We start from the raw sequence: 19837 nt of genomic DNA, 5'->3' as shown, positions 1-19837 counted from the left end.
AACTTCTGTTTGCTAAGAGTCGATGCTGAACTGCAGTGAAGACCTAGGTTTTCACTGTTTCTAAAACAAAACTCTTGCCTGCCTTCCAAAAAAACTTAACTGTTGTTCTACTGCTAAGAAAAGGGAAAAGCTGAAAGAAGAACTAGATAGGAAAGCAGCAGATTAAATCGAGAAGACTCAACTACATCCACAGGTTTTACAAAGCTGACTTAATTAAGCTATCAGCTCTCAAAAGAGAAGAAAAAATAAACCCAAGACCAACAACCTCAAAAAAAAATGCCCAAACTACACCAAACTATTAATTAATTTCAGAATCCCTTTAAGTGCTCTAGCTGTATAGTGATGAAATTCCATATGGGACAGAGAAAGCAGTACCAGCACTTCATAATTTAATTTCTCCAGCTTCTTAATTTATTATTTTCATACGCAATTAGACTGACATCTCTATATCTTAATCCCAACCCTTAGTCAGGAAGACTCAGGGAAGTAACAGGGGTAACTTACAGTGTTTGATGCACATGCAAAGGGACTTCTTCAAGCTGTTCTCGCTGAACATCGCATACAAGTTTGTTTGGCACCAAAACTACACGAACAACTTGAGTGATTCCACTAGAAGCTGCCTTACTGCTTTCTGATAGAGAAAAGAAATTGCCTTATCCAAAAAGAGTCAGATAAATAAAACCCTGCAGTCTCAAACTCAAAAATGCAAGGGCAAATGAATGTTAGAGGGCCCCCCAATTACTCTATTGGAAACCAGGAACTTTGGTTCTTCTTGTTTCTCAAAAATAAAACTGTTTTATTGAAGAAAAAGAACAGCCAGTTGCAATAGTGCAGAGAACCATGAGAGCCCAGGCCGGTACCGATGTATTGTAAATTAGAATGCAGCTACACAGAATATTAATGGATGGGTTTAATCTACAGGGTGCAGATTCCCTGCGTGAAAAGCAGTGTCATTCTTGTCGTATGTTGGTTTATTCTCTTCCCTATTTTAAATTTACTGAAATTCCTTTAGAACTAATAAATGAGCAAATTCTTTTTGAAAACAGTACAACATGGCTGAAATGCAATAAATATAAGCACTTTAATATTTAAGTGAGGAAAATGAATTTCAGTGTGTTTTCAAATTGGTTTTCTTCAGTGCAGAGCTTCTTTATTTGTCCAAATAAAATGGATTTGAGTGGGTGGCAGCTTTAAGGAGATATGCAGCACTGTTCAATGGCTTTGTGAACTTGGGAAGATATGAATAATGGATTTGCTGTGCTCTTAGACACGGAGACACACAAAAACAATATCATTCTAGGTTTTCTAATAAGCAGCTGCTGGGGTAAGGAATAAAAAGCCAGGGCTACTGATTGAAGCTGCAGGTGCTAGCATTTTTGTTCAGATCATCACAGCAAAGCATGGGATTGGCTCTGTGTCTTCAGCAAGGAAAATGACTCAAACACAGATTATGCTGGTGGTGAAACACTGGCCCAGCTTGCCCAGAAGGGTGGCGGCGGCCCCATCCCTGGAAACATTCAAGGCTAGGTTGGGTGGGCTCAAAGCAAGTTAAAGATATCCCTGCTCCTGCAGGGAAGGTGGAACAGGTGACCCTTACAGGTCTCTTCCATCCCAAAGCATTCTATGATTCCATGACGAAGGGCTAAATTCCCAAGGCCACCTCCTACCACTCTGGTTTGCTGCTCTCTTCTCACAAGCCCAGTTTTATGTTGTACAACGCACCCTAAATCCCCCAAACAGAGATGGAAAGGGCTCTGTGGACAGCTGGAAGGAAAAATTAGCTTGGAACATGTGCGCAAAATAGGAGTACTGGTCTAGTATCTTCTTTCTATAGATCTGAACATACACCCTCTTCTCAAGGGGAGAGAATCCTTTGGTTTATTTACTAATTAATTTAAAATACTTACATTGCATCAGCAAATTAGTGACTTTCAAGCATGAATGGAAACAACATCCAACCATTTTCAACACAGATTTGCCCAAAAGAAATTTGAGCAGTGCTCCTCCTCTGAGTCCTTCTGATAAGAATCTGGCATCAGTCTGATATAAAATCAGAACAGTTTGGGACAGTTAATGCAATCATAGAATCACAGGATGTCCTGAGTTGGAAGACTTGCCAAGACTTTAATGCTGGCATTGCAGTTCTAGAAGTTGTGACATCTCCTCCTCCTGTTGGTGAGGGTTATCTCCAGCAAGACAGTAATAAAATCTTCAGCTGCAGATAACAAAGCTTAGTTTATACTGTGGAATATGTAATCAAAGTGCTTGCAACCCATTAGTGATAAACTAATACAGATTATTTAAAAAGAAGTAGGTTTTCATCCACCTGCAGTGCTAGCTGCTAACTTCCCAGCCAGTATCTCATTCTATGTCCTCAAGCATTTCTTCACACCTTAACCTTCCAAACAAAGACCTATATTACTACAAAACAAAGACCTATATTACTAAGAAACAAAGCCCGATATGAAACAAATCCACGAGAAGGGCTCTTTAACCAGCAGAACAGAGCTGCACAACACGTATAATATATTTTCCGTTGTAGATGAGAGTTGTAACTTCAGAGGAGCGACAGGAGTATAACTCCAGCTATGCTCACACTGCGCTGTTAACTGGCATGCCCTTTATGCAACAGAAACAGTCCATGGCTTTCTGCTCTGTACTAAATAATTCACAATTTTTGTTGACATTTTACTGCAGTCTCAATATTAAGACTCCATTATTTAGTATTTTTGTGTTGGTGACAGAAATGTATTTGAAGGAGATACTGAAATAAAAAGGAATTCATTGGATTTGCATCATCTGGATAATTCCAATACATATTTAATAGGTTTCCCACAGATACACTTGCCTTTGTAGGCTCTGAGTTCAGTAAACAGATGCATAAAAATTGCCTTTCAGATGGCAAAGTGCTCCTAGCTGGGAAAGATATTGGCCAGTCTAGAACGATATCTTCCTGTGATGTTGTGTCTCCATTCACATCAGAAAACTTGCTCTGATTATTGAAAGTGGAGGAGGGACACTGCCAATATTTTTTTCTTCATCCTGATTTTTAACTCCATCAAGGCAAAAAAAACCTCCCATATTTTCATGAGAAGAGTCAGACCGGCTGTGTAAACAGTTCAGAACATTAACTCCTTGTATCAGGGGGATATAAGCTTTATAGCTTTAAAAGTCTGCTCTGACGATTCAGAGATCTGGCTAAAAGAAAACCCCACAAACAGTAACACAGGGTTGTATTATATTTATATGTGGTTCTACCACTTAGAGAAATTTAAGATTTAGGACAGAAATGAGCTCTGAGGATTTTGAAAATTGTCACTGAGAAAAGAAACCACTGTTGGGCTGAAAACAATACTCATTCCATATTCCTTTCAAGATGGTACAAACACAATTCAATGTCTTCCAGCTTCAAGAAAAGACCCACGAGACCCTTTTTGTGTGTAAGAAGTCATTGTTCAAGGATTAAGATGTGACTTGTGTTCGTATCGTAGCTGAAGCTAATCAAAGCTGAACAGAGTTTGCTTTAACAGTACACACAGGGCAGACAACTAGAGTTCCAGTGTTTGGGAGAGAAAATAACCTGGCAATGCAGGATTTCACGTAAAACCCGAACCCTAAAAAAAAGAGGGGGAGAGGCAGGGAATTGGACTGGAGAAAAAAACAAACCCAAAATCATCACAGACGGACATCCCTGAAGACTGCCTGGAGCCAGAGGACATGAATCCAAACACAAATGCCTATTGTATCCATTACAGCAGACTTTGGTTTGAAATCCAATGGCCAACTCCTCGAATTTCAAACTAGAAGACATTAGCAGCTAAAAATAGCGGAGCATTCAGGTGCCTATCAAAGCACTGCTGCCTCTCAACAGCAAGATGTATTCCTGTGCTTCATTCCCAGGAGATACAAGCAGGAAAACAATCTACAATTACTTGTGCTACGGCACGGTGTGATTTTGGGGATCAGCACTCCACTCGAATGTGCATCGCAGGCCATACGTGTAACATTTGCTCTAACTGGTACTGACAGGATATGGTTGTGATGATTGAAATACATCATTTTAATGAACTGTTGTCTTCGCTGAGTTCTGTAATAATACCTGACAGCTTTCACTGCTGTAGGAATTATTCTCTGTCGGTACAATTCGATTTTGTTTTGGTTGAGATACTGTAAGACACGATTTCTAGGGAAACAGGTGGGGTAAAGACAAGAGTGCCAGGAACGAGCAGAATGTAACATGAAAGGGAAAGAAAACAGCCAGGTAATGAGCCTGAATACATAGGGAAAAAGTGTACTGCAACTTAAATGTGCTGAATATCTGCAGTGCTGTTCCTTTGCATTTGAATACTGAATGTAGGACGGTGGAAACGCCCTGTCAAGGTCTAAACAAGATTTTGCAGAAGCTGTAGGTATAATACCTGCACGCTTGCAAATAAGACAAGGAATTCAACTTGCATGTTGTCAGAGGGAGGCAAAAAACAGCCGAGCCTACTGTAGTTACATGATCAAAGTGGACTAAGCTTCCTGGACCTGCCAGAGGAAAGGAAATCTAAGTATTAACCTCACAATTCATCCTGCTCTTGAACCAGCTCTCAGGGAAGTTAGGAGGCACTTTGACACGTAAGGTAAACCAAGCAGAAAGGAGTCCAGCTCACAGAAGACCACGTTACCTTAGTAGTTTGAACAAACACAGCATCTTGCTGACCAACAGGAATCTCTCAGTCAACCATATGCAGTTTAGGAAAATTGTGCATCCCTGGGCTGACAGAGGGCAAGTGGAACATAAAGTAAAAAACAACGCCAATAAGTTTTTCCAAGCTGTACTGGATGCTCAAATAGCAGAAGCATGGAAACTGTTGAGATGAGAAAAGGATACACCCTTTTCTGCAAATTAAGTGCAAATTTCTCTGTCTTTCCATAAAAGAAGATGGAAATCTGTGTAGGAAACCAATTGTAGCATTCAGGTAAGCCTGCTAGAAATATTTGCAGAGACAAGAAGTCAGGCATTTCTGAAAGCAGTTCCAATCACCACACCCTCAATTAAAAAAATAAAGTAGTAACTTGATTTTCTCTCCCCTCCATTTACCAAAAACAGTGCTGTACATTTCAAAACCAGTAGCAGAAAGTAAAGCTTTTAAATGTCTCTTTTCAACACTTTAGAAAACAACTCAAAATATTTTTGACATTTAAAAAATACATTATTCTAACTATAAGAAATTCAAACACGCTTCCGATGTACGAGCTAAATTGCCACAGACGGTTCCAGCAAAACCCACAGAGAACATTCCTTTATCCAGACCTGCAGCCAACAGCCACCAACACAAACCTTTCAGTGGAAGCTGCACAATACCTGTCATGTTTAACAGCATAATTCCATGGAGAAATGTTCCTGCTGTGTCCCAAATGGTGATTAGCTTATGTCAGTCTTTGTAATATCGCTAAGAGCATATGCTTTTAATTTCCCTAAGCATATAACTGCTTGGAATGCTGCTGTGCAACTGCAAACAAGTCCAGCACTGCCTCATCACTGCACTCTTTACGTGACAGAAAAATAATACAGATAAACATGGAATTAGCATCACAAAACTCAGGTTAGAAAAGGCCTTTAAGATCATCGAGTCCAACTGTAAACCTAACAGTGCCAACTTCACCACTAAACCATGTCCCTAAGCGCCACATCCACATGTCATTTAGATGCCTCCAGGGACGGTGACTCCACCACTGCCCTGGGCAGCCTGGTCCACATGGTTCTTGTGCATCTACATTACTGCTAAAACTCCAATTCTGATTTTCTGTCTTACCCTGTAGAAAAGTTGAAGACAATTCATTTTGACACTTTTTTAATGTAAAGGAAGGTCAGGATATTAACGATGGCTTCAATAGAAACTCACCACATGGGCTCGAGTCAAGCACTTTACCGCTTTGCTTCATTTCCCCAAAAGTAAATAATTGTACCTCTTCCCCAGTTTATGTATTCCATGGGAATTAGGCAAGACTCATCTGGCTTTTTGGACTTGCAAATATACACCCTCATTAAACACTTCTCATTATTAATGCCTGTTGTCTTTTACTGACTCTGTAAGATGATTTAAATAATTATACAATACGGAGTTCAAACTACACTTCTTGATTGACTTTTGTACTTCAAGACTCATCTTTTTTCAGTATTACAAAGATTAAGCCATATTTTCCCCTTAACCAAAGAGATACGCTTTGAATATCATTTTTTCCCTGATAATTCACATTTTCAAATTGATTTTTACAATTGGCTCTCTGGGAATTCTAACAACTAAGTTTTAGACTTTCTTTAGTCCTGAAAAATGCTTTATGGAATTCTAGCGTAATTATAAACGTGGAGATTTGGGCATAGGCCTCATTTTGATTTGAGGGATTAATAGCAGGTTGTCTCTCTAATAGGCCTCAGAGGATTCCAAAGGGAATTCTCCTTTATCAAAATGGAAAGCGTTGCCTGATGTGCTGTCAGAACAGGCATTACAAACTACCCTAAGATGGTCCTTCCAAAGTTTCTCTGAGTTCTCTTCTACCTGCCTTCTCATTTCCTGGAGGACATTTGTCTTTTCTGAAAATAGATTAGCTTCACTTTTACTGGAATCAATTAAACACGGTATCTGGCCAGAACAGCTTGTGGCTTCTGTCCCACAGAAAAGAGACTCAAATAAGCGTCATCTGTAACGGGGTATTTTGACAAGGACTGGTTACATGCCCTCATTCTCATTCAAAATGTGAAAGTGTGGCTCCGTTTTGAAACTAAACATTATTTATGAAAAGGAGATTTTATAGAGTCCTGATACAGACAAATTTGGTGTGGTGAAAAATAACTACAAATCTGATAGTAAATATTTCATTTAAAAGCTGTCCATTGCCTAAGGGAAAAGGAAAAAAAAAATAGATGCTGAATGTAAAAGATGCCAGAAAACGTTAGGCTAAACTCACACAGCTCTGATCCTAGAATCATTGAACAATTTGGGTTGGAAGGGACCTTAAAGATCACCCAGTTCCACTGCCCTGCCATGGGCAGGGACACCTCCCACTGGATCAGGGGCTCCAAGCCCCATCCAACCTGGCCTTGAACACCTCCAGGGATGGGGAAGCCATATCTTCTCTGGCAAACCTGTTCCAGTGCCTCACCACTCTCATTGTGAAGAAATTCCTCCTTATGTCTAGCCTAAATCTCCCTCTCTCCAGTTTATACCCATTGTCCCTCATCCTAACTGGTGAGGTACCAAGACTCTCAGGGATTTGGTTTAGTAGTGGGCAGGTGTGGTTGTACTCGATGATCTCTAAGGTCTTTTCCAACCTAGCGATTCTACCTAGTTTGACTGATCAACTTGGCAATTTCAGCAACATTAACTAACTTCTTTATTGAGACTAAAGCAAAAAGAAACTACTGAAAATATAATAGCAGTTTAAAATCAACTTATTCATGTCTTGCACTGCATGCTCTCAAGGTGTGCTAATAGTAAAAGATGCGCAACATTGTCATTCCAAGGTATCATTCCAAGGAAAGCCATAGTCTATTAGGTGCTTCTAATTAAACAAAATCTTTCCCTGCCTGATTTCTTTAAAAGGTATAGTAAATTTCCCAAAATTAAAATGCTTCTTATCACAAGAAAGAAAATCATAGTAAAACTATAATGAGGAGTTATCAGTGGAGAGAAGTTATAACAGAAGGCAAAACCATTAATGTAGGCTTGTGTTGTGGTCTGAGCTAAAGCAGAAATTGGTTTTCTCCCTTCAGCTTGGTCTCGTCTAAGTAGATTCATTTCCTGAAAGTTAACTGCATGTTTTTCAAACAGTTGCCCTCTAGCAGTGGTAACACTCAGCTCCCTCCTGGCCATAGACCCTTTCCCTCGTGTCTGCTCCGCAGCATGTGTGGGGACAGATAGTCACGAGGGGTGGGATGGGGGCAGGATCTCATATATTTCTATATATTTTATTACTTTCTATTATTTTCTTAATTATTATTATTTCATTAAAGCTGTAGTTTTAGTTTCAAACCCACAAGTCTTTTTCCTCTCATTTTTCTTTCCCTGGATCTGGGGGGAAAGGGAATTGGGATTTCAGCCGCTTGGATTTAGCTGCCAAAACTAGCCAGGTCAGGGCTAAACTGGGAAAGCTTGAGAACAAAAGAAGGAATTATTTACCTAACCTAGGAATTAGTTTATGTCCTATACATCTGACACTAAGTAAAGACATGAAAATTCCCAGGTCTGTTGTAGAAAAGCAAAAGGTGTCAACAATTATTTTTGTGTGTATTTGAAAACAAGTAACAGAATATATTAAAACCTTAGTAACGAGATGCTATGTGAGTGGTTGTACCGGATAGATAATCATGACAGTTAATGATGACAGCTGACCATGATAGACTAGTTATTGTTTTGATTTGCACCTGAACAAATGCACTGAAGGATGCTGATAATGACCGAGGACTGATGTAAAAAATCACATACCTTAGAATTTTAAAATAAAATGCTGATTATGGGAGAAATTTTAGAGAGTGAGACTAAAGTTACTGTGTTGAATGAAAATCAAAACTAATAAAAGGTGGATTAAGAAACAGCAAACAGAAAGGAACAGTGGCTACAATTTGCTGGCATTTTTTCACGTCGAGATCCACTGCAGGACAAGTACAGAACTGCATTTCTTCGTGGCCTATTTCCATCATATTTTGCACTGAAAGACACCAGGAAAAAAAGGAGACCTGGTCCAATATATAATAGATAAACTGAGGGGAAAAAAATATGAATGTTCCGGCTTTGGTGCAAATAATTTCTCAAGCTTAAAGCATAAATAACAATGTTTGCATTTAACATACAGTCTACAACGTATGTTTGCAAAACTAAACAACTGCCTGTGTTTACATGAGATATATGATGTTGAGGTTGATTTACATATCAGAGATCAGGCTGTAAATCCCTGATGATATTTACAGTCGGATAATTGAAATTAATCCTGCCAAAATTACTTTGACAGTCCTGAATTTATGGTCTGAGAAAACAATCCTGGAACTGATTGCCAAGCTATTAGCGTGGCTTGCTGTATATTTTCAGTCTGAGTTATAATGATGAATAAAAACCTCTTCACAGATTATAAGCTCCTTCCTTTCTTCCCCTGCTTCATGTTCAGATTGCTTCCTACAATCACAAAGAAGATGGAATCACCTTGAAGATGGCAGATGTGCCTGTGTTTTGCTGGTTTGGGTTGGTTTATTTTCCTAACCACGGCAGGTACATTAGTTACCTTCCTCCCCTCACCCCAAACATCATACCATTTTCTTTTTATTTCCTACGTAAACAGCAATTTCTCAGTAGAAGGCATCACAAAATCAGAGAAAAATTTGGTTGGAAAAGACCTTTGAGATCCCCGAATCCAACCACAGAATCAGAATAATTTGGCTGGAAAAGAACTTTGAGATCAAGTCCAACCGCAGAATCGAATGATTGTTAGGTTGGAAAAGACTTTGGAAACCATCGATTCCAACAAGTTCCAACACCAGAACACCGACTCCCTCAATTGCTTCAGTAACTTGGATCATGGCTGTGTCTCAGCATGCCTCTGTGCCTTCAGGGAAGAAGAGTGGTTGGGTTCTGTTTGATTGTTTTTTGCTTTGGTTTTTAAACTCAGACAGTATCTTTAAATAGAGGGCACAGAAGTTGTCAAGGATAAGTACATTGTTAACTACAAAGCCACCTCACATTATCCTCCTGGTAGGAATGCCCTTTGTCACTAGATACATGATGGAAACTCCCAACATACACTAGAGAATAATAATATGATACCTACTGCACTAAAAAAAAAAAAATAAGCAGTAGTTTCACCTTCTAATAAAACAAAATTCAATCCATTAGCAAGCAGAATTTTCTTACCATTGGCAAAGAATGACACAATTTATTAGATCTGTTGTCATGCTTTTCCTATTTAAGAGATGTTGCATTTTGTATTCTTTGGACTTCAATAAAGGATTTGATGATTGTGAAAGTTGCATCTCGGGTTTTGGTGCTAAAAGATAGGAAACAGCTTCCCCGCTGTCAGAATACCAAGTTTTCAACCACAGAGGACCTCCCACTGGGTCAGGGGCTCCAAGCCCCATCCAGCCTGGCCTTGAACCCCTCCAGGGATGGGGCAGCCACCCCTGCTCTGGGCAACCTGGGCCAGGGCCTCCCCACCCTCACAGCAAAACATTTCTTGCTGAGCTCTCATCTCCATCTCCCCTCTTTCAGCTTCAAACTGTTCCGTCTCATCCTATCCCTGCATTCCCTGATAAAGAGCCCACTCCTTAGAAGTGTATGTATTTATATTTCTAGCACTGTGGACAACATACATTTTAGAAAGGTGGCAGTGACAGCTTTGATAGTCATCTTGCTTTCTTCACCCTCCCTACAACGTGCTACATTCCAGAACCATTCAATCTGAAAGCAGGCACCCATCCAATATATTACATTAAGGAAGAAAGACAGCTCTCATTTATAAAATGTTAATTCCTTATTAGTGGAAAGAATAAATCACAAGATGAAGCAGAATAACGGTGACCACTGACAATTATCCTACCACAAGTATGTTATCGTACGCTCTGTCCCTTGTGCAGAGCTTGTGTCAACTGGCAGACGTCTGCAGAGGGAGAAGCAGAACAATGACAACTAGATAAGCTCATATTACATGAAGATGGGAATAAAAAACTTCCTAAGGATGGAAAACCCTTGTGGTCAGCCTGCTCCGCCTTCCCATTTCACTGCACACACCCAGACTGTCAGGAACCTTAAGGAGGTGATTTTTTTATAGGGTATCTAGCACAGCTGGCTTCATTCGTATCAGAGAACTCCAGGCACACAACAGATTTACAGGTGATACTCTGGGAAACATCAAGGATCAGCAGTGCCAGATTCAGCCAATTAGCTTGGCAATTAGTACTGCCAAGCCAAAATACACTGCAGGGTGTTTTGTATAGTATTTCTGTGCATAAACATCAGCAAATTAACAATCCAGACTGGAAACTACCAGCCTGATTAGTCTGTCAATAGCTTTCCCTTGTTTCCACACCCTGCCATGCGTTCTGCGCAGGTTGATTTTTCGCTGGAATTAGCATCAGCATAAGGATCAACTGCAGGTGATTGTTCTGCAGAGTTAGGTCTTCAGATGGGATGTTGTAAGACATATCTTTTCACAGCAGCTCTTCAAGAGCATCCCATTTTCCCGCTGTCCTCATTTGAGACGAAGTGCATGCACCACACCCACTGCAATAGCACATTCTATAAATCCATCCCAATGGACCAGCTACACAATTGCCTTTTGGACTCAGCTAACATGACATAAACACACAGGCTTTTGCTGTGAAAAGCCTGAGAGCCCATCAGCAAGGTGTCTAAATGAGGTGGATTTACTTCATACTCTGGATACTCCTATTTTGAGCACACTACGCCACATTTTGTGCCACGTCCTGCTCCTTTTAGCCTCTGAGATCTTTCCAGGGTTTAAGATTTCAGTAATTACATTCTGATATCTCGCCTTCCTCATCTTGGCTGTGCTACTTACTCCCTTATTTTCAAATGCAAAACGCACATCAGGTACGCTGAAGGTAGAGATGGGAGCTGGTAATGAGCGCGAGTGGGAGGCATGGGTTGGTGATGAAGATTTGCTGTGATTCCTCTGACTACAAAAGCTTCCTCGGTAGAGAAGATATTTTAAAGTGTCGCAACAAAACCTTTGTCTATGCAAATTCCTAACTATGCTGACACAAAATTAAAGCTATTCTTAGTGTTATTTCTCAAAGGTCATGAATATGTCATAAAGGATGATCAAACTACTAAAATCCTACAGCAGGTTAAGAAAAGAGGCAACAATACAATAGATTTTAGTGTTCTCATTTCTAAGCAAAACACTGACCATGCATTCTTATTACTGAAAGTAACGGTGGAAGCATCATCTGTTAGCAGAGCTGGCTGACGATTTCTGTTATAAAACCCACTTCGCAGTTGCCTTCAACTTTGCCAAAATGTAACTGCTTTGTCTACGATGTTATAAAAACTGAATATTAGTTTCAATCTTTTGTTTAAGTAACTGCTCTCAGCTTAGCCAAAAATAATTCAGAATAATTTGTGACAGGATACATTGCTTCTCCAATTTGGAAAACAATGTTTTTATTATTATTTAATGCTTCCTCAGTTCACAGTTTGAAAGCAAGACTGAAAATCTGATACTGCAAGTTTTAATTAGCTCTCAAAACAATCTGGCTGAATTACAGCATTTTGAAAAACCTCCACTCACACACACTTATCAGAGAAGCACTTCACTTGTACAACAGAACCTCTCAACGCTCCCGCTTCACCAAGCATGCTGCTAAAATAGGTCTCCAGGTCCCAGTTGCAGCGCTCACTGCAATTGCAGCAGAGCAAGGAAAGGAAGAAGAACATCTCCCTTGCCTTTTCAGAGAAGCTTCTTCCCCTGCCGTGGCCAAGAGCTTGAAGGAGTATGTCATAGAATCATTAAGGTTGGAAAAGACCTCTAAGATCACCCAGTCCAACCATCAGCCCAAACCCACTGTGCCTACTAAACCATGTCCCGAAATGTCATGTCTACAAGCTTTTTGAACCCTACTGGGGATGGAGACTCCACCACTGCCCGAGGAAGCCTCTGCCAGGGCTTCACCACTCTTTTGGTAAACAAATGTTTCCTGATATCAAGTCTAAACCTTCCCTGATGCAACTTGAGGTCATTTCCTCTCATCCTATCACTTGTTACTTGGGAGAAGACACCAGCGCCCATTTCACTACAACCTCCTTTAAGGAAGCTGTAGAGAGTGAGGAGATCTCCCCCTCAGCCTCCTCTTCTCCAGGCTAAACAACCCCAGTTCCCTCAGCCACTCCTCATATCACTTGTTCCCCAGCCACTTCATCAGTCCTGTTGCCATAATGTCACCTCATTTAAATGCAAAGGAAAAGAAAGACTGAGAGGAAATGGAAAAATCCATTAGGACTGAATAACAAAGAACCAGTGAACCCACCTATGAGACTGGAGACTGGCCTGTGGACTGATGATATTTTCTTGCTAAGAATCAGGCCTAGTACAGCACAGTGGTGTAAGTAGCACTACTCCTAAGTTATTCAGGATACTAGTAGGAAAAGACCACCCCATTCTATTCCTTTAAGGCATAAATTAATCAAAAGATGTCAACTCAAACAGAACTGTAGAAAGCTGAGGAACTAAGAATTAATTGGCAAGCAGGAATGTACCAATATTCTGGGACCATCTTCATAAAATGCACTTGCCTGGATAATAAAGAAAACAAAGAGCTATACATTTATTTTTTCATCAGGAGTTACTGTACCAAAACACATACAACAAATAAAATAAATTTCCAGTTGCCCAACCTTGATTTAAATTTTGCTGGATACTTATGCACTAGAAATATTACATAGAAGACACACTTAAGTTTTTGTTCAGTTACTTATTTAAATTACATATCGAAGTTCCACAAAGCTCTGACCTTAAAAAAAATCCCCACAACAGAATAAAAGATGCCAGGTAGTGCAAAAAAAAAAAAAAAAAGTATTTGCTTTTATCTAAACTATGACCTTCCCTGCTCCCTATTAGTAAAGTTTTTATCTAGCAAAGCACATCAAAGCCTGCTTTTTGCACTACTTCCTTTAACTTATCCATGTTCTTAAAGTGAAGGCCACAAATTGATGTTAGACATCTCACTCTCACAGGGCTAAAACATCAACCAGTGGTTATTAATTAAACTATCAAGCAGCACATAAAGAATCTCCAGTATCTCCATACCTGTTAACATCCCACGTGTTGCTTGCTTTGTTCATGAAGGCAGAAGCCACGAAATCCCCACGTGAACAGCAGGAGAAGTCCCAGACAATTTGAACGTGTCCTTCTAAAGTCAGAATGCACTGCGCTCGGCCAAGTCCCATATTCACACTGTTCCATCCCGACTCAAAGTGACCATCTGGCCACAGCTGTTGGGAGGAATAAAAAACATGAATGGTTTTAGCAAAGATATAGGTAAAGATTTTTCCAAAGCGCACAGCAACAGTTCATCTGACATTAAACTGCATAAGAACAAAAAAATGTCTTGGAAAACGTTAGTATTTTCATTTTACACAGTTTTCTGACACATCATAGATGAAGCTGTCATGTATGAAATATGCTACCAAAAGAAAGAAAAGGAGATACGAAGTAGCTATCTTCCATAGGAATGGAAATATGGGCTCCAAAAATTATGTCCTTGTTTTTTGTGACCTATTTATGAGTTTATCAGTAAAATAACTTAAGTCCAGAGAACTGATTTCAAAAAAGGATAAAACAGCTTCAGGGAAAAATATTTTCTTTTTCCCAGATCCATACCATTTTCTACATGTAAATTATGATTAAAGCATCACAGCTTTGTCTCTTGTGATTCAGTATAGATTCAACACATTCACTGCCTGTTGAGGTCATTTATATCACAGAATCATAGAAACTTCTCTCATCCTATCCCTTCTCTCCCTGATTAAGAGCCCCTCCCCAGCTTTCCTGCAGCCCCTTTCAGCATTGGAAGCTGCTCTAAGATCTCACCAGAGCCTTCTCCTCACCAGGCTGAACAACTCCAACTCTCTCTGTCTGTTCTTATATGTTATATAAATGAAAACTACAGAGTCCAACTTGGATATTTTGCTCAAATCTTCAGATACAAGCTATTACAGCTCTGTTTCCTCAAGGCATGGGCATACAGCTTCAGACTTCAGTCCATCTGGTTCGCTGCAATGTTACACCACAACTAGAAGAGGATCCTTTATTAAAAGAAAACCATAAGAAAAAGCATGTAGGGTGACTCTCCTATTAAATCCTCCCAGACTGAGCCTGAGGCTCACGATTTCTTTTAGACAGAACCTCATCCATGGAGCTTTTTTAGGACTAATTAGGTTTTGAACATATGCAAATTCTAGCACCCACAATCTCTTGTGTCGATGACTTCCAAAATTCAATTATGCATTGTGTGAAAATCTATTTTGAGGTCTTAAATACCTTACTTCATTTCATTTGATGCTTCTAATTCTAATGCTGTGATTAAAAGTAAACACTGACTACAGAGTTACCTTCTTGAAGGTAACTGGGATATTGCAGGTTCCCTACTATATCATATTTTATCCGCAAGGCTGAAGACTCCTACTCTACTGACTCATTTCTCATACAGACCTCATTCCATCTCCGTGATTGCATTTACCGTCTTCCTCAGCACCTTTTGAGCTGAAACTGAAGAAACGGGTACGCAGTGGAGGCACAGCAGTGCCCTCTGCTTTAATTCTAGATCCTTTTATTTGATGAGCATTTTTAGCAACACTACATAGAGGTCTTCGGGAAAGCAACCACAGTGGCTCCCACACTTCTGTCCCAAGTACTAACCAGTAGTTTATACCCATTATTAACTATGTACAATTAGGACCACTTTTTCTCAAAAGCATTACTTTATGTTCCTTTGCATTGACTTTCATCTTCGTTTCAAGCTCACCCTCCTCATTGTCTTCCCCGGTTTCCTAGATCCAAGTTTAATAACTTGGTCCCAGCACAGAATTCATGTATTTGTTAGTTTGTTCAGAAAGCGACATTTTTATTCCCGTAATTTCACCAGATTTTACATTCTCAAAATAAATTTAGTTTTCATCAGGACAGTTTTGCTGCTTTGAAAGTTTTTGTCAAATGACCTCGAGAAGAATTTACTGAAAACACAAATATTCCAAATTTACAATTCTTCCTTGACCAAATGCTCAGCAAGCCCTTCAAAGAACTCCAACACACTTCTGAGATGTAATTCCCAAAGCCATGCTGGCACTTCCCAATGCTTCATTCTAACAAGCGCGTCCATGTATCCTGCAATTTTGCTTCTTGAGGGGTTCTAGTTTGTTTGCTAAAAAAACACAGAGGAAAAATATTTGGGGATAAAATAAAAAAAAACAACCAAACAGGTCAAAACTATTTTAACTTTGGGTTCTCAGACCAATTTCTGCTGTTGTCTCACCAACATCAACAAGATCTTGCCTTTATCATTTGATAAACGCTGCTTTTATTTTAATAATGCAGAATGTGCTGTCAGAGGCTTTTGAGATCCTTCTTCCAAATCTCTGAACATAAAACCGTAGGAACTGAAAAGAGCTCAAGTGTTGATCTTAAGCATTACTGTAAAACTTCATCGTAAGAATACACTCAGAGATATTCAGTTCAGTGGAAAAAAAGAAAGACAGGATGTAAAAAAAGGTCTGAGAGGGAGAGCGTCAAACTTTATTTTAGGTTCTTCCTTTCCTCTTTTTCCAATAGATGTCCACCAGATTGTTCTGTAAAAGTACCTGCTAAGACAGCTTGAAATATGTGCATCATTTACCTGATAGATCTTAAGGGGGAACTTGCCATGATGAAATATCACCTACCTAAACTTTTGACTATTTTTAACGCTTATGGTTTAGATTGCTATTTTTTGGTGAATATATCATTATAGTCCTCATTAAGGCAGTTACACCCCCATGCCTAAGACAAAGCCTGCAGAGATTAATCTCTCAAAAAATTTAACACCTCAGAGGGACAATTCTCAAGCTTTTTTTCCACATATACCAAAGCATAAAAGCTTGAAGGCTGAGTAAGAGTTCGGAGGAGACCCTAATTTTCTCGAGCTGCTAGGAACAAATGTGCTTTTATTAATGAAACACTTGTACTTTCAATAACTCAAGCTAGATCTCACTTCTGGAGACAGATAAAATTAGCGAAATGACAAATTATCTTACTCCTTATGCCTTTATGAAATAAGACCTATTTTAAAACAAATTCAGAAGCAGGTATAAAGTGGGACAGATGAAATCTATAATTGATTCAGAGGGCAGTATGCACTGCTGCTGTTGTGAATCACAAAAAGAGATTTATTGCCTATGCATTTTTTAATATATAATCCCCAAAATGCTACCTGAAGAACTGGTTCCTTGGGTTGAATTTCAAGAACACACCATCCAGGCAGTGATGAAAATCTTTCAGAAAACTGATATGAGCGGGAAGGTGGTTCAAATGGATTCAATTTGGCAATCTGTGGCAGGGGAAAGAGTTACAAATATGGTTTAGTGCTCCTTATAGATCAAAGGAGAAACAAGTGCAGACTGAAAATAGTAAGCTTGAGCTGGAAAAAGTTTTGAGAGACAGTGACAACAAAAGCAAGGGCAAAAATCATAGAATGGTTGGGTCAGAAAGGACTTTAAAGCCCTTTTAAAAAACTATTTAAGCAGCAGAGTTCTGTCTATTCTGACTCAGTATAAAGATTCTAACACATTCACTAGCTCTTGAGGTTCTTGATATCACAAAATCATAGAACGGTTTGATTTGGAAGGGACCTCAAAGCCCATCCAGATCCACCCCTTCCACCAGCAGGGACACCTCCCACTGGATCAGGGGCTCCAAGCCCCATCCAACCTGGCCTTGAGCCCCTCCAGGGATGGGGCAGCCACCACTGCTCTGGACAAACTGGGCCTCCCCACCCTCATGGCAAAACATTTCGTCCTAAGATCTCATCTAAATTTCCTCTCTTTCAGCTTAAATACCCAGGAGGTGAGGGACCCAAGCCCCCTAATATTCCCTGGGCATAAAACCAAGCCTCATTTCCTTAAAGAAAGGGGAGTTGCATCAGTTAAGGGTCTGTAATTATGCATGTACAATCTCAGCGCCAGCATTTCTGGGAAGCTCCCAGGAACGATGGCTGTCAGAACAGTTTTAGCACTGGGCCTGCACTTTGGGGTCAGAAAATCTTCACCGGGCACCGGTATTCAAACCCGACACACACATAATGAACAAGAAGTGCTGTATCAAGCCAAGGCAGGCATCTACATCAAAACGCTGCGCTTGGAAAAAAAAATAGAAACCTATCTGCTTAATAGCTGATCGATACTGACATACTTCGTCTGATTTGCAGCAATTTTTGGTCCTGGGAGATGAAAGAAACACTCCAGATTCTGAGGCAGAGCTTTGTTACCCAAGCTTCAACACTTTTTTAATGGCAGTATTGCTCTACATGTACAATATAAGATTATCCAGGAGAAAAATACAGCAGCCTTCCAGCATTTAAAGGGGGCTGCAAGAAAGCTGGGGAGGGGCTCTTGATGAGGGAGGGTAGGGATGGGACGAGGAGGAAAGGTTTGAAGCTGAAAGAGGGGAGATTGAGATGAGATTTTAGGAAGAAATGTTTTTTTGTGAGGGTGGGGAGGCCCTGGCCCAAGTTGCCCAGAGCAGGGGTGGCTGCCCCATCCCTGGAGGGGTTCAAGGCCAGGCTGGATGGGGCTTGGAGCCCCTGATCCCGTGGGAGGTGTCCCTGCCCATGGCAGGGGTGGGACTGGATGAGCTTTGAGGTCCCTTCCAACCCAACCCATTCTATTAAAAAGAATTGTATCAGGAGAAATTGATGTTTTGAACTATTTCAGCTGTCAGTTTAAGAGACCCACAGTCTTGCATCCTATGACTGATTTTCAGACAAAATGCATACTGGCTTTTATATTAAAAATATATAGAAATATGACATTAGATGCTCAGCCTTAATTATCATCGCCTCTATACATAAACTCCCTTTGAATTTAAGATTGATCACTAAGTGAGAAAGCTCCGAGTAATTCTGTACAATTTCTATATCTATACTATCAAACAAATCAAAGAACCAGACAACACATTAGGAGACAAGAACAACGTAAACCCTATATTTTTCTGTCTCTTGGAACACATTCACATATACATAAACAACCTTGTAAGCTGTCAGAATCTGGTTTTTTACAGTGTGGCTTTGTCTGTTTGGGTGGGTTCTCTTTAAACCTCCTAGCAGACCAAAGTACTATAAAGGATGAAACAAGCCTGTAGAGTTTAGAATAAAGTCTTTGGGTAGAAAAAGCTTTCAAAAGATTTAGGCAATGGGGAGTCCAGGACACCCATAACTGCTGCGTTGTCTCTATGGAGACATTTTTCTTCATACTAAATACACACACAGTTCAACATTTCAACTGATTTCAGGTCTTCTTCACTGATGCTTTAGACCTACCATTCTAGCACTAATTAGAGTGGAAAAAGTCTTTGGAAATGTTAAATTTGTGTTCCACAAGAGCAGATGAAGCATCAGCTTCTCAAACCATAACAAATATTTCTTCCTAAACACACACAATCCCTTTCATCAAACATTCCTCCTTCTTCCAGCTTCACTGTTCTCACTACGAGATGCCTCTCCATTAATACTTCCTGAGTTGTAGGTGTATCAATAATTCAGGATCACATTCAGCAACAACTCGAGCCTTTGGCACACGGTTTTTCTACAACATTCCAGGTGGCCGATTATCTTCCTGGAAAACCAGTCAAACAAAGGCAACAGCTACACTGACGGTGTTGCCCCATAAACATATCAAATATAACATCGACAGGAAAAGAGGTTTCATATATTGCACCTTGCCTGAATATTTCTGGACGCTGGATTTGGATCTGAACCTCAAGCTACTCCAGGGACAGTACTCAGGTTACCTCTGAGGATGCTGTGGAAGCTCCGCCAGGGGAGATTTAGGCTAGACATTAGGAAAAAAATTTTCACAGAAAGGGTCATTGGGCACTGGCAGAGGCTGCCCAGGGAGGGGGTTCAGTCACCTTCCCTGGAGGTGTTTAAGGGACAGGTGGACGAGGTGCTGAGGGGCATGGTTTAGTGTTTGATAGGAATGGTTGGACTCGATGATCCGGTGGGTCTCTTCCAATCTGGTTATTCTATGAAATTATTCTGCTTTACAACATCAGCTGCCAAGCAGGCCCACTGACCACATCCTTCAACTTTGTACAAAGA

At 40.1% G+C, this 19837-nt stretch overlaps 1 long non-coding RNA gene across 1 annotated transcript in view; it reads right to left on the bottom strand.

Moving 5' to 3' along the window:
• LOC138722456 (uncharacterized) overlaps nt 1-19837 on the bottom strand; it is a 54132-nt gene that overhangs the window by 14808 nt on the left and 19487 nt on the right. The window contains exon 2 of the long non-coding RNA XR_011337706.1: nt 13798-13982. This is a non-coding gene — a long non-coding RNA (uncharacterized lncRNA). The remainder of the gene's footprint in view (nt 1-13797; nt 13983-19837) is intronic.

The sequence above is a fragment of the Phaenicophaeus curvirostris genome, chromosome 7 (assembly GCF_032191515.1).
Source record: "Phaenicophaeus curvirostris isolate KB17595 chromosome 7, BPBGC_Pcur_1.0, whole genome shotgun sequence".
Taxonomy (NCBI): domain Eukaryota; kingdom Metazoa; phylum Chordata; class Aves; order Cuculiformes; family Cuculidae; genus Phaenicophaeus; species Phaenicophaeus curvirostris.
The sequence above is the reverse complement of the archived record's forward strand: the minus strand, read 5'-3'. Positions and strand labels throughout refer to the sequence as shown.